We start from the raw sequence: 11,970 nt of genomic DNA on the forward strand, positions 1-11,970 counted from the left end.
TGTCTTCCAGGACAGGTACAGCAGCGAGCATGTGGCTAAAGGCTCAAAGGGGGGCCCCATGAGTCTGGTTAAGACAAGGTTCAGGTCCCAGGTAGGGGTAGGGTGTAGAGTCGCTCCAAGCCTTTGAGGAATCTGGAAACTATAGGGTGGGAAAAAACGGAACTGCCAGCTTCCCCAGGATGGAAGGTGGATATAGCTGCAAAATGCACTCATAGAGAGGAGATCGCCAGACCTTGCTCTTTGAGACACCATAAATAGTCCAAGATAGTGGGGACTAATACAGAATGCGGAGAATGGCCGTGCTGGGCGCACCAGTGGCAGAAGTGCTTCCATTTAGCGAGGTATGTCGAGCGCGTGGAGGGCTTCCTGCTTCCGAGCAGCACCTGTTGCACTGCGGCGGAGCAACGCAACTCCGATTGGCTTAACCAGACAGGAGCCATGCTGTCAGATGAAGGGACTGCAGGTCCGGATGGTGCAGCCTGCAGAAGTCTTGCGTGATCAGGTCCGGCCAGAGTGGTAGGGGAATTGGATCTGACAGGGACAGGTCGAGCAGCATGGTGTACCAGTGCTGCCTCGGCCAAGCCGGGGTGATCAGGATAAGACGGGCTTTGTCCCTGCGGAGCTTGAGTAGGACTCGGTGGATGAGAGGAAACGATGGGAAGGCATAACAGAGGTGGCCCGTCCACGGAATCAAGAACGCGTCCGACAGGGAGCCCGGGGAGTGACCTTGTAGGAGCAGAACACCTGGCATTTCCTGTTCACTCTGGATGCAAACAGGTCGATGTGGGGAAAGCCCCACCTCCGGAAAACCGAATGGAGAACGTCCAGATGGATGGACCATTCGTGTGATAGGAAGGACCTGCTCAGGTGATCTGCAAGCGGGTTCCGTACTCCTCAGAGGAAGGAGGCCACTAGATCTATCGAGTGGGTTATGCAGAAGTCCTACAGTCGGATATCTTCCTGACACAAGGGGGAGGACCGTGTCCCTCCCTGCTTGTTGATGTAATACATGGCCGTTGTGTTGTCCATGAATACTGCAACACAACGGCCTTGTAGATGGCGCTGGAACGTTTGGCATGCCAGCCGGACCACTCTCAGCTCTTGGACATTGATGTGAAGCGTCAACTCCTGGAGTGACCAAAGGCCTTGGTTGCGCAGGTGCCCTAGGTGAGCACCCCAGCCCAGTGAGGATGCGTCTGTTGTTAGGGACGTGGAGGGCTGGGGAGGATGAAACAGCAGGCCTGCACACACTCAGGATGACGTCCTCCACCAGTCGAGGGAGCCTAGAACATTCGGCGGAACTGTCAGAATAATGTCTATGGCATCTCTGCCCGGCCGATAGACGGAAGCAAGCCAGATTTGTAGAGGGCGCATTCGCAGTCTGGCATGCTTTGTAATGAATGTGCATGCAGCCATGTGCCTGAGGAGAGCAAGACAAGTATGAGCAGAGGTAGTTGGAAAACTCTGAAGACTTTTGACAAGGGAGACTATGGCCTGAAACCGGTGTGGGGGTAAACTGGCTGTTGCAAGGTTGGAGTCCAGCATTGCCCTGATAAATTCTATCCTCTGCGTAGGCACCAGAGTGGACTTGTCCAAACTGATAATCAGGCCTAGACGCATAAACAGCTCCCTGATGATGGTGACGTGGCTGATGACTTATGCCTTGGAGGCCCCTCGGATAAGCCAGTCATCGAGGTAAGGGAAGATGTGTATTCGACGACGGCGCAGGGAAGCAGCGACGACCGCCATACACTTCGTGAAGACCCGAGGGGCCGAGGAAAGACCAAAGGGGAGGACAGTAAACTGGTAGTGACCCTGATTTACCACAAAGCACAGATACCTCCTGTGTGGGGGATAAATTGCAATGTAGAAATATGCGTCCTTCATGTCGAGAGCGGTGTACCAATCTCCGGGATCCAGGGAAGGAATGATGGTTCCCAGGGATACCATGCGGAACTTGAACTTTTGATGATGAATTTGTTCAGTCCTCGCAGGTCCAGGATGGGCCGGAGGCCCCCTTTTGCCTTGGGAATTAGGAAATATCGGGAATAAAACCCCTTGCCCTTTAACTCTCTTGGTACCTCTCTATAGCTCCGATTGAGAGGAGCCTGCGAACCTCCTGAATGAGGAGTTGCTCGTGAGAGGGGGTCCCTGAATGAGAGTTGCTCGGAGAGGAAGGGCGGGGTGGAGGGAGGGGGTGAAACAAACTGAAGATGGTATCCAAGCTCCACCGTACGTAGGACCCAACGATCTGAAGTCAACTGGGACCACGCAGGGAGGAACGGGGAAAGGCAGTTGTAAAACTGAAAGGGATCCGGGGAGGCAATTGGTACACTGCTCTCAGGCGCACCCTCAAAAGTTTGCTTTGGGTCCCGGTGTTGGTTTGGTGGGACTGGAATTGTTGCCCCCTTGAGGTCCAGACTGACATCTGCGGGTAGTACGACCTCGTCTTCAGGCAAAATCTTGTTTTGGCCGAGGTGGGGTGTAAGAGCGCTGAGGTTGGGAGCAGAATGACCGTCTTTGAGTCTGGGATGTATGCATTCCCAGCGAATGCATAATGACCCGGTTGTCCTTCAGACTCTGTAGTCTGGGGTCTGTCTTTTGCGAGAACAAGCCTTGTCCATCAAATGGCAAGTCTTGTATGGTGTGTTGCAGCTCAGGTGGTAGGCCAGACACTTGCAACCATGATATGCGTTGCATGGCTATGCCAGAGGCGACCGTTCTAGCTGCCGAATCAGCGGCATCTAGTGAGGCTGGTAAGGAGGTCTTCGCGACCCTCTTCCCCTCCTCTAGGAGAGCTGTAAACTCCTGACGGGAGTCCTGCGGAACCAACTCGGTAAACTTGCCGATCGCCTCCCAGGTATTGTAGCTGTACCTGCTTAAGAGGGCTTGTTGGTTCGCCACGTGGAGCTGAAGGCCTCCGGCGGAGTAGATCTTTCGACCCAACAAATCCATGCGCCTGGCATCCCTAGATTTTGGCGTGGGGGTTTGTTGGCCGTGGCGCTCCCGTTCATTGACTGATTGTACCACCAATGAGCAGGGGGCGGGGTGCACATAGAGGTACTCATACCCCTTAGAAGGCACCATGTATTTTCGTTCTACTCCCCTGGCTGTGGGTGGAGTGGAAGCGGGGGACTGCCAGATAGTGTCCGCTCTGGCCTGGATTGAACGGATGAAGGGGAGAGCCACTCTGGTTGGTGTTTCCGCAGATAATATGCTAATCACTGGGTCCTCCACCTCAGGAACCTCCTCTACTGGAAGATTGATATTCTGGGCGACACGCCGCAGAAGATCCTGGTGTGATCGGGGGTCAATCGGAGGTGGCCCCGATGATGATGTGCCTGCTACCGCCTCATCCAGGGAAGAGGAAGATGACAGCCCTGGGATGAATGGGTCCTGGACTGATGCCTCATCCTGGGGGACCTCCATCTCCGGAAGATCATGCTGTTCCGGTGCTTGTGCAGTGGTTTCCTCTGTACCAGCGGGGGGAGGTCTGCTGACTGTGGCCTTGGGTGCAAGGTGCTCTGAGTGACTGGGGCGTGAGGGGCCCATTGGTTTGCCTTAGGCTTGGTGATAGGCCCAAGGTGTCCAAAAAGACCACTGAGGAGGTCCGTGGTCTGGGAGGGCCTGCGTATCTGAACCCCCGTAGGAGACACTTACCGCATGTGAGGAGGCGGACGGATGACGCAAAGGCCACAGAGGAGCTGAAGTTGATTGGACCAGGTCTCTGCGTCCATAGAACTCATCTCTGCATGATACCGGCGAACGGTACTGGGAACAGTGGCGGTACCGGGAGCGGGACCAGGACCTGTGACCAGCGCGGTGCCGGGAGGTCGACCGGTGCCTTACATCATCATGCCGGGATCAGCTGCAAGAGGTACAGCGGTGCCGGGATCTGGACCGGTGCCGAGAGTACCACGACGGAGACCGGGATCTTGAGTGGTGCTGCGAGTACGACTGGTACCGGGATGGAGAGCGGTACTGGGACTGCGAGTGGCGCCGGGATCGGGAGCGATGTCGGGATCGAGAGTGACGGTGGGATCTAGATCGGGACCGACGTCATTCGATGGTGCCCGGGGAAGGTGGTCGCACCATGATGGGCTTGCCCAATGACTGAATAACCAGCACCGGCGGTGCCAGGGGTTGGGGCAGCTCAGGCTCTGTCAGAGCAATTAGGTCCCACGCAGTGGAGAAGGTCTCCGGTGTGGAGGGCATGACAAGCTCGACCACAGCGTGCGCCAGGGAGCTGGTAGGCTCCGGACTCGACGGCTCCTGTGAGACCGGAACCAACAGTGCGGAGACAAGCGGTGCCGCGGCAGTTGATGGGGCCGGGCGGTCCATCTTGGAGGTACACTCTGACTGCGGTGTAGCTGTAGGTGCTGCAGGAACCTTGTGCCTCTTGCTCCTCGGGAAGAGGGAGCGGTGCCGGCCAGAGGGTTGGGCCGGTGAAGGGTGGTGCCGAGGAGCCTTTACTGGTGTCGGGTGGTCCAGTGCGGAGGAGGCACTTGTTCCCGGTGCCAGGGTCGGTGCCGAGGATGAAGGAGTTAGCGCTGCCTCCATCAAAAGCTGCTTCAGGCGAACGTCCGCTCTTTCTTTGTCTGGGGCTTGAACGCCTTGCAGATTCGGCACTTGTCCACAAGGTGGGATTCGCCTAGGCACTTTAAACAGGCGTCATGCGGGTCTCCTGTGGGCATCGGCCGATGACAGGCCGCACAGGGTTTGAAGCCTGGTGAACCGGGCATGGGCCCCGGTACTGGGGGAGGAGAAGGGGTGAGCCCCCGATCCTCTTTAACTATATACACAACTATAAGAACTATTAATTTAAATGCTAACTAGAACTATAGAAATGAACTATGTACACTAACTATATAAACGAGCGAATCGCTAGGGAGGTGGAGATCAGCTAAGCCACGCTCCACTGTTCCAATGACCAACACGGGAGGTAAGAAGGAACTGAGGAGCGGATGGGCCGGCAGGGGTATATATCAGGCGCTATAGCGGCACCACTCCAGGGGGCGACCTGCCAGCCCACCGAGTGTTGCTAGGGTAAAAAAAGTCTCCGACGAACGTGCATGCAGCGCGCGCACACCTAATTGGAATGGATATGAGCAAGCACTCGAAGAAGAACTCGAACTATAAACACAGTAAAGAGCAAAGAACTACGAGTAGCTAGGGATGTGGAGATCAGCAAAGCCGTGCTCCACAGTTCCAACGACCGTCACGGGCGGTAAGAAGGAACTGAAGGGCCGTTGGGTTGGCAGGGGTATATATCCAGCGCTATAGCGGCGCCACTCCAGGGGGCGACCCAGCCAACCCACCGAGTGTTGCTAGGGTAAAAATCTTCCGACGAGCGTGCACCCGGCGCGTGCACACCTAATTGGAATCGATATGAGTAAGCACTCGAAGAAGAATCCCAGTTACTAGGAAAAGCTCGGCAATGGTAATGGGAGATTTGATTATTAGGAACATAAAAAGTTGGGTTTGTGATGACTGGGAGAACTGCATTGTAAATTGCCTGCCAAGTGCAGAGACTGCAGATCTTCTAAGATATCTATACAGACATATGCAGGGGAAGACTGGTGGTCATGGTACATATTGGTACCAGTGACATATGAAAAGGTAGGAGAGAGATCTTGGAGGCCAAACTTAGGCCGCTAGGTAAGAGATTAAAGTCCAGGAGCTCCATAGTAGCATTTTCCAAAATGTTTCCAGTTCCATGCGGAGGGCCAGGAAGACAGGCAAAACTGCAGAGTCTCAACGTGTGGACAAGATGATGGTGTATGGAGCGGGAACTGAGGAACTTTTTGGGAAAGGAGGAGATTATACAGGAAGGATGGGCTCCACCTAAACCAAAACAGAACTAAACTGTTGGCATGTAACATTAAAAAGGTTGTAGAGGATTTTTTAAACTAAGACCTGGGGGAAAGCCAACAGGTATGGAAGAGCACATGGTTCAGGCAGAGCCGTCCCTTAGAGATTAATTTATTAAAAGGGAAACTCTATATCCTAGAAAATACTATAGGAAAGAAGTTGGTAAAATACAAGTAGGAGCTAGCAAGGAACAGTCAAACATAAGAGTCCCATTTAAATATAACACATGAAGACAACTGAATATTGACAAAATGTACAAATGCTTGTATACAAATGCTAGAAGTGTGAATACTAACATGGGTGAATTAGAATGCTTAGCATTAAAAGAGACAATGGCTATAATAGGCATCATGGAAACTTAGTGGAATGAGGATAGCTAATGGCATGCGATAATACCAGGATACAAAATATGTAGAAATTACACAGTTGGTTGCACTGGTTGGGGAGTGGTACTATATGTGAAAGGAAGCACAGCATCAAATAAAATAAAAAATTTAAATGAATCAAACTGTACCACAGAATTTCTCTAAGTAGAAATTTCATGTTTGAACAATAAAAGTCTAGCGGCAGGAATTACTACTGACCACCTGACAATGATGGTGAAATGCTCATGGAGATTAGAGAGGCTACAAAGGCAGAAAATGCAGTACTAATGGGGAATTTCAACTATCCTCATACTGACTGGATATATGTCACCTAAGAAAGGAATGCAGAGATAAAATTTCTAGACACATTAAATGACTGCTTCTTGGAGCAGCTTGTCCTGGAACCCACAAGGGGAGAGGCAATTCTTGATTTAGTCCTAAGTGGAATGCAGGCTCTGATCCAAGAGAAGAATATAAGTGAACCGCTTAATAATAGCAACCGTAATGTAATTAAATGTAACATCCTTGTAGGGGGAAAATGATGAAGAAACCTACCACCAGGCCTGGATTTAGGGGCAGGTGACCCAGGCGACTGCCTGCGGCGCCAGGCTTCATGGGGGCCAGGCTTGCAGCTGTACAGATCCTAGTGTCCAAATGTATTGTCTTATATAACAGGATTAAATCATGCATGCAAATCATGCATCAAAGTTGTGAAATGGGCTATAAATGCAATAAGAAATAAGATATTCAAAAATTTAGCAAATGAAGGGGGGAGTGGAAGACGCTCCTCATCTGGGGTTCCATTTGATTTACAGCTGGCGCTGCCTACCATAGGAACATTTTGAAAACAGGAACTACACAAAAATTAAATGGAACAGTCACAAAGATGAAATGCCTGAAAACTGCCTAAAAACGATTTAAAAACATCATATCAGAGGCCCAAACTAAATGTATACTCCAAAAAAAAAAGCAGGAGAACCAAAAAAAATGCTTTTACTCTAAAGAGCGTAAATGGGGCAGTCAGAAGCAAGAAGGCATCTTTTAAAAATGGGAAGTCAAATGCTAGTGAGAAAAATAGAAGCATAAACTCTGGCCAGTCAACTGCAAATGTATAATAAGGCAGGCCAAGAAAACATTTGGAGAGCAATGAATCAGGGACACAAAAACAAATAGCAACATTTTTTAAAAGCACATCAGAAGCAGAAAGCTGGCCAAACAGTCAGTGAGGCCACCGAATGATCCAGGTGCTAAAGGATCCCTCAAAGATTACGAGTCCATCGTGAAAGACACCAAATGAATTCTTTGAATTGGTCTTCATTGCAAAGGATATGGGGGAGATCCCTACACGTGAGCCATTCGTTTTAGGTGACAGATCTGAAGAACGGTCCCAGATTGAGAACCAGTCAGTAGAGGAGATTTAGGAACAAATTGATAAATCAATCATTAATAAATCACCAGGACAAGATGGTATGCACTCAAGTTCTGAAGGAACTCAGATATGAACTACTAACTATGGTATGTAACCTATTGCTTAAATCAGCCTCTGTACCCAATGATTGAAGAGTAGCTAATGTAATACTGATTTTTTTTAAATAGCTACTGAGGTGCTCCTAGCAATTAATCCAGGTTACTAAACCTAATTTCAGTACCAGGAAAACTGCTTGAAACTATAGTAAAGAACAGACTTATCAGACACCTAGATGAACACGATATATTGGGAAAGAGTCAACACAACTTTTGTAAAGGGAAATCATGCTTCAGAAATCTATTAGAATTCTTGAGGGTGTCAACAAACATAGATAAAAATGATCCAGCCAATATAGAGTACTTGGACTTTCAGAAAGCCTTTGACAAGATCCCTCACCAAAAGCTCTTAAGCAAACTAAGCAGTCCTGGGATAAGAGTGAAGATCCTCTTATGGATCACTGACTGGTTAAAAGATTGGAAACAAAGGGTAGGAATAAATGGTCAGCTTTAACAATGGAAAGAGGTAAACAGTGGAGTCCCCCCAAGGATCTGTAATGGGACCTGTGCTGTTCAACATATTCATAAATGATCTGGAAAAAGGGGTGAACAGTGAGGTTGTAAAATTGGCAGATGATATAAAATTACTCAAGAAAAAAGTCCAAAGCTGACTGTGAAGAGTTACAAAAGGATGTCACAAAACTGGTTGGCTGAGCAACAAAATTGCAGATCAGATTCAATTTAGATAAATGGAAAATAATGCACATGAGAAAACATAATCCCAACTATACATACAAAACAATGGGGTCTAAATGAGCTGTTACCACTCAAGAAAGAGACCTTGGAGTCATTGTGGATAGTTCTCTAAAAATACCCACTCAATATGCAGCAGCAGTCAAAAAAGCTAACAGAATATTAGGAACCATTAGACAAAGGATCCATAATAAGATGGAAAATATCATAATGCCACTATCTAAATCCATAGTATGCCCATACCCTGAATACTGTGTGCAATTCTGGTTACCTCAAAAAAGATATATTAGAACTGGAAAAGGTGCAGAGGAGGGCAACAAAAATTATTAGGGGTATGGAAGAGATTCCATATGAGGAGAAGTTAAAAAGACTGGGGCTGTTTATCTTAGAAAAGAAACAACTAAGGGGGACTATGATAGAGATCTATAAAATCATGAATGGTGTGGAGAAAGTGTTATTTACCCCTTTGTGTAACACAAGAAGTAGGGGTCATCAAATTAAATTAATAGACATCAGATTTAAAACAAACAAAAGGAAGTACTTCTTCACATAATGCACAGTCAACCTGTAGAACTTGTTGCAAGGACCTGTTGTGAAGACCAAAATTCTAGTTAGGTTCAAAAAAGAATTAGGTAAATTCATGGAGGGTAGGAATATCAATGGCTACTAGTCAAGCTAGTTAGAGATGCAACCTCATGTTTCAGGTGTCCCTAAACCTCCAACTGCCAGAAGGTGGGATTGGGTGCTGGGATGGGTCACTCAAATTTTCCCTGTTCTATTCATTCCCTCTGAAGCATCTGGTACTGGCCACTGTCAGAGACAGGCTATTGGGCTAGATGGATCATTGTTATGACCCAGTATGGCCTTTCTTATGTATGTGGGAAGAACTTAAGAAAGGAAAGTGAAGTTCAAGAAATTAGTTTGGAATCTAATTCTGAAAGTGGTGCTCTGTGGTAATTCTTATCTCTTGCAGGAGTAAATTCCATAGTCTAGGTTCAACTCCTGTGAAGGTTTTAATCTGCACTCATGGGCCACCACCTTCTGCTCAACATTTTAACTATTCCAATGGAACATAGCTGGTTTCTACCCCTCTTCTTATGCTTCACATCTAAATCAACTTTCATGGAAGTGAAAACTTAAGTCATCAGTCCCCCAGTAAAGAAAACTAGAAATAGATATCTTCAGCATTTTCCAATTCACTGTTTGTTTTAAATCTCAACACACTAAAGGATAAATTTTAGGAGTATTTTTCTCTAGTGCAAGAGAGAGAGTCAATAATTTAAAAAGATTTTACCATGCATTTATGTATTAGTCTTGCAACAAAGTCTGGATTTTTAGTGAACTCCATTAGATCACAAGAGTATAATACACAGGAGGAGGGAAAGGAGATTTGTTAACGAAACTGTCCTAACAAATTAAATATCCAAACACTGTAATTCCTTTAATGTCAACCTAATATGTTCGTCTTCCACTTACTTTAAGCCTTTTATTAATAAAGTATTTAAAAAAGACGGTTACTCACCTTTGTAACTGTTGTTCTTTAAGATGTGTTGCTCATATCCATTCCAATTAGGTGTGCGCGCGCCGCATGCATGCTCGTCAGAAGATTTTTACCCTAGCAACACTCAGTGGGTCGGCTGGGTCGCCCCCTGGAGTGGCGCCGCTATAGCGCCGGATATATACCCCTGCCGACCCAACGGCCCTTCAGTTCCTTCTTGCCAACTACTCCGACAGAGGGGAAGGAGGGCGGGTTTGGAATGGATATGAGCAACACATCTCGAAGAACAACAGTTGCAAAGGTGAGTAACCATCTTTTCTTCTTTGAGTGCTTGCTCATATCGATTCCAATTAGGTGATTCCCAAGCCTTACCTATGCGGTGGGGTCAGAGTGAGATGTTGCAGAATGCAAAACTGCTGAGCCAAATACTGCATCATCTCTGGACTGTTGAACCAATGCGTAATGTGAGGCAAAGGTGTGAATCGATGATCAGGTAGCTGCCCGACATATTTCCTGGATGGGGACATAGTCCAGGAAGGCGGCAGATGAAGCTTGCACCTGAGTAGAATGGGCGGTGAGGTGGCTAGCCGGAACGTGAGCCAATTCATAGCATGTGCTGATGCAGGATGTTACCCCAGATGAAATTCATTGGGAAGAGACCGGTAGGCCTTTCATCTGGTCTGCGACAGCTACAAAGAGCTGAGGTGACCTTTGGAAGGGTTTGGTTCTCTTGATATAAAAGGCGAGAGCCCTGCGGACGTCCAGGGTGTGTAGCTGTTGTTCCCAACGCGATGAATGCGACTTTGGGAAGAAGACTGGGAGGAAGATGTCTTGATTGACATGAAAGGGAGACACCACCTTAGGGAGGAAAGAGGGGTGTGGTTGCAGCTGTACCTTGTCCTTATGGAATACCGTATACAGGGGGTCCGCTGTCAAAGCCCGCAGCTCAGATACCCGTCTCGCCAAAGTAATAGCGATGAGGAAGGCTGTCTTCCAGGAAAGGTACAGCAGCAAGCAGGTGACCAGTGGCTCGAAAGGAGCACCCATATGCTTGGCTAGTACCAGATTTAGATCCCAGGTGGGGGTCAGGCGTATGACTTGAGGGTACAAATGCTCCAATCCCTTGAGGAACCTTGAGACTATAGAGTGAGAGAAGATTGATCGGTCATTTTCCCCTGGGTGGAAGGCGGAAATGGCTGCCAGATGCACCTTTATGGAAGAGACCAGAGGTAGTCCAGGACCGTAGGAATGGACACCTGTCTGGGGACTAAGTTACTCTGAGCGCACCAGCAGGAGAAACACTTCCACTTGGCGAGGTATGTCATTCCTAGTGGAAGGCTTCCTACTGCCCAAGAGCACCTGTTGGACTGAGGCAGAGCAACGCAACTCAGACTGGCTCAACCACGCAGCAACCATGCTGTGAGATGAAGGGATTGCAGGTCCAGATGGTGAAGCCTGCCAAAGTCCTGTGTTATGAGGTCCGGCCAGAGTGGCAAGGGGATCGGGTCTGCCACTGAGAGATCGAACAACATGGTGTACCAGTGCTGCCTCGGCAACGCTGGAGCAATCAGGATCAGGTGGGCGCTGTCCCTGCGGAGCTTGAGTAGGACTCTGTGGATAAGCGGAAACAGTGGGAAGGCATAATGTAGGTGCCTCTTCCACAGGATCAGGAATGCCTCTGAGAGGGAGCCCGGGGAGCGTCCCTGGAAGGAGCAGAACACCTGGCATTTCCTGTTTTCTCAGGAGGCAAAGAGGTCTATGTGGGGAAACCCCCACTTCCGGAAAACAGAATGGATGACGTCTGGACGAATCGACCACTCATGAGACAGGAAGGATCTGCTAAGGTGATCCGCCAGAGTGTTCTGGACTCCTGGGAGAAAAGACTCTACCAAATCGATAGAGTGGGCTATGCAAAAGTTTCAGAGGTGAACGGCTTCTTGACAAAGGAGGGAGGAGCTCCGCCCTGCTTGTTTATATAAAACATGGCCATTGTGTTGTCGGTGAATACTGACACACAAC

The sequence above is a fragment of the Chelonoidis abingdonii genome, chromosome 4, assembly GCF_003597395.2.
Source record: "Chelonoidis abingdonii isolate Lonesome George chromosome 4, CheloAbing_2.0, whole genome shotgun sequence".
Lineage (NCBI taxonomy): Eukaryota > Metazoa > Chordata > Testudines > Testudinidae > Chelonoidis > Chelonoidis abingdonii.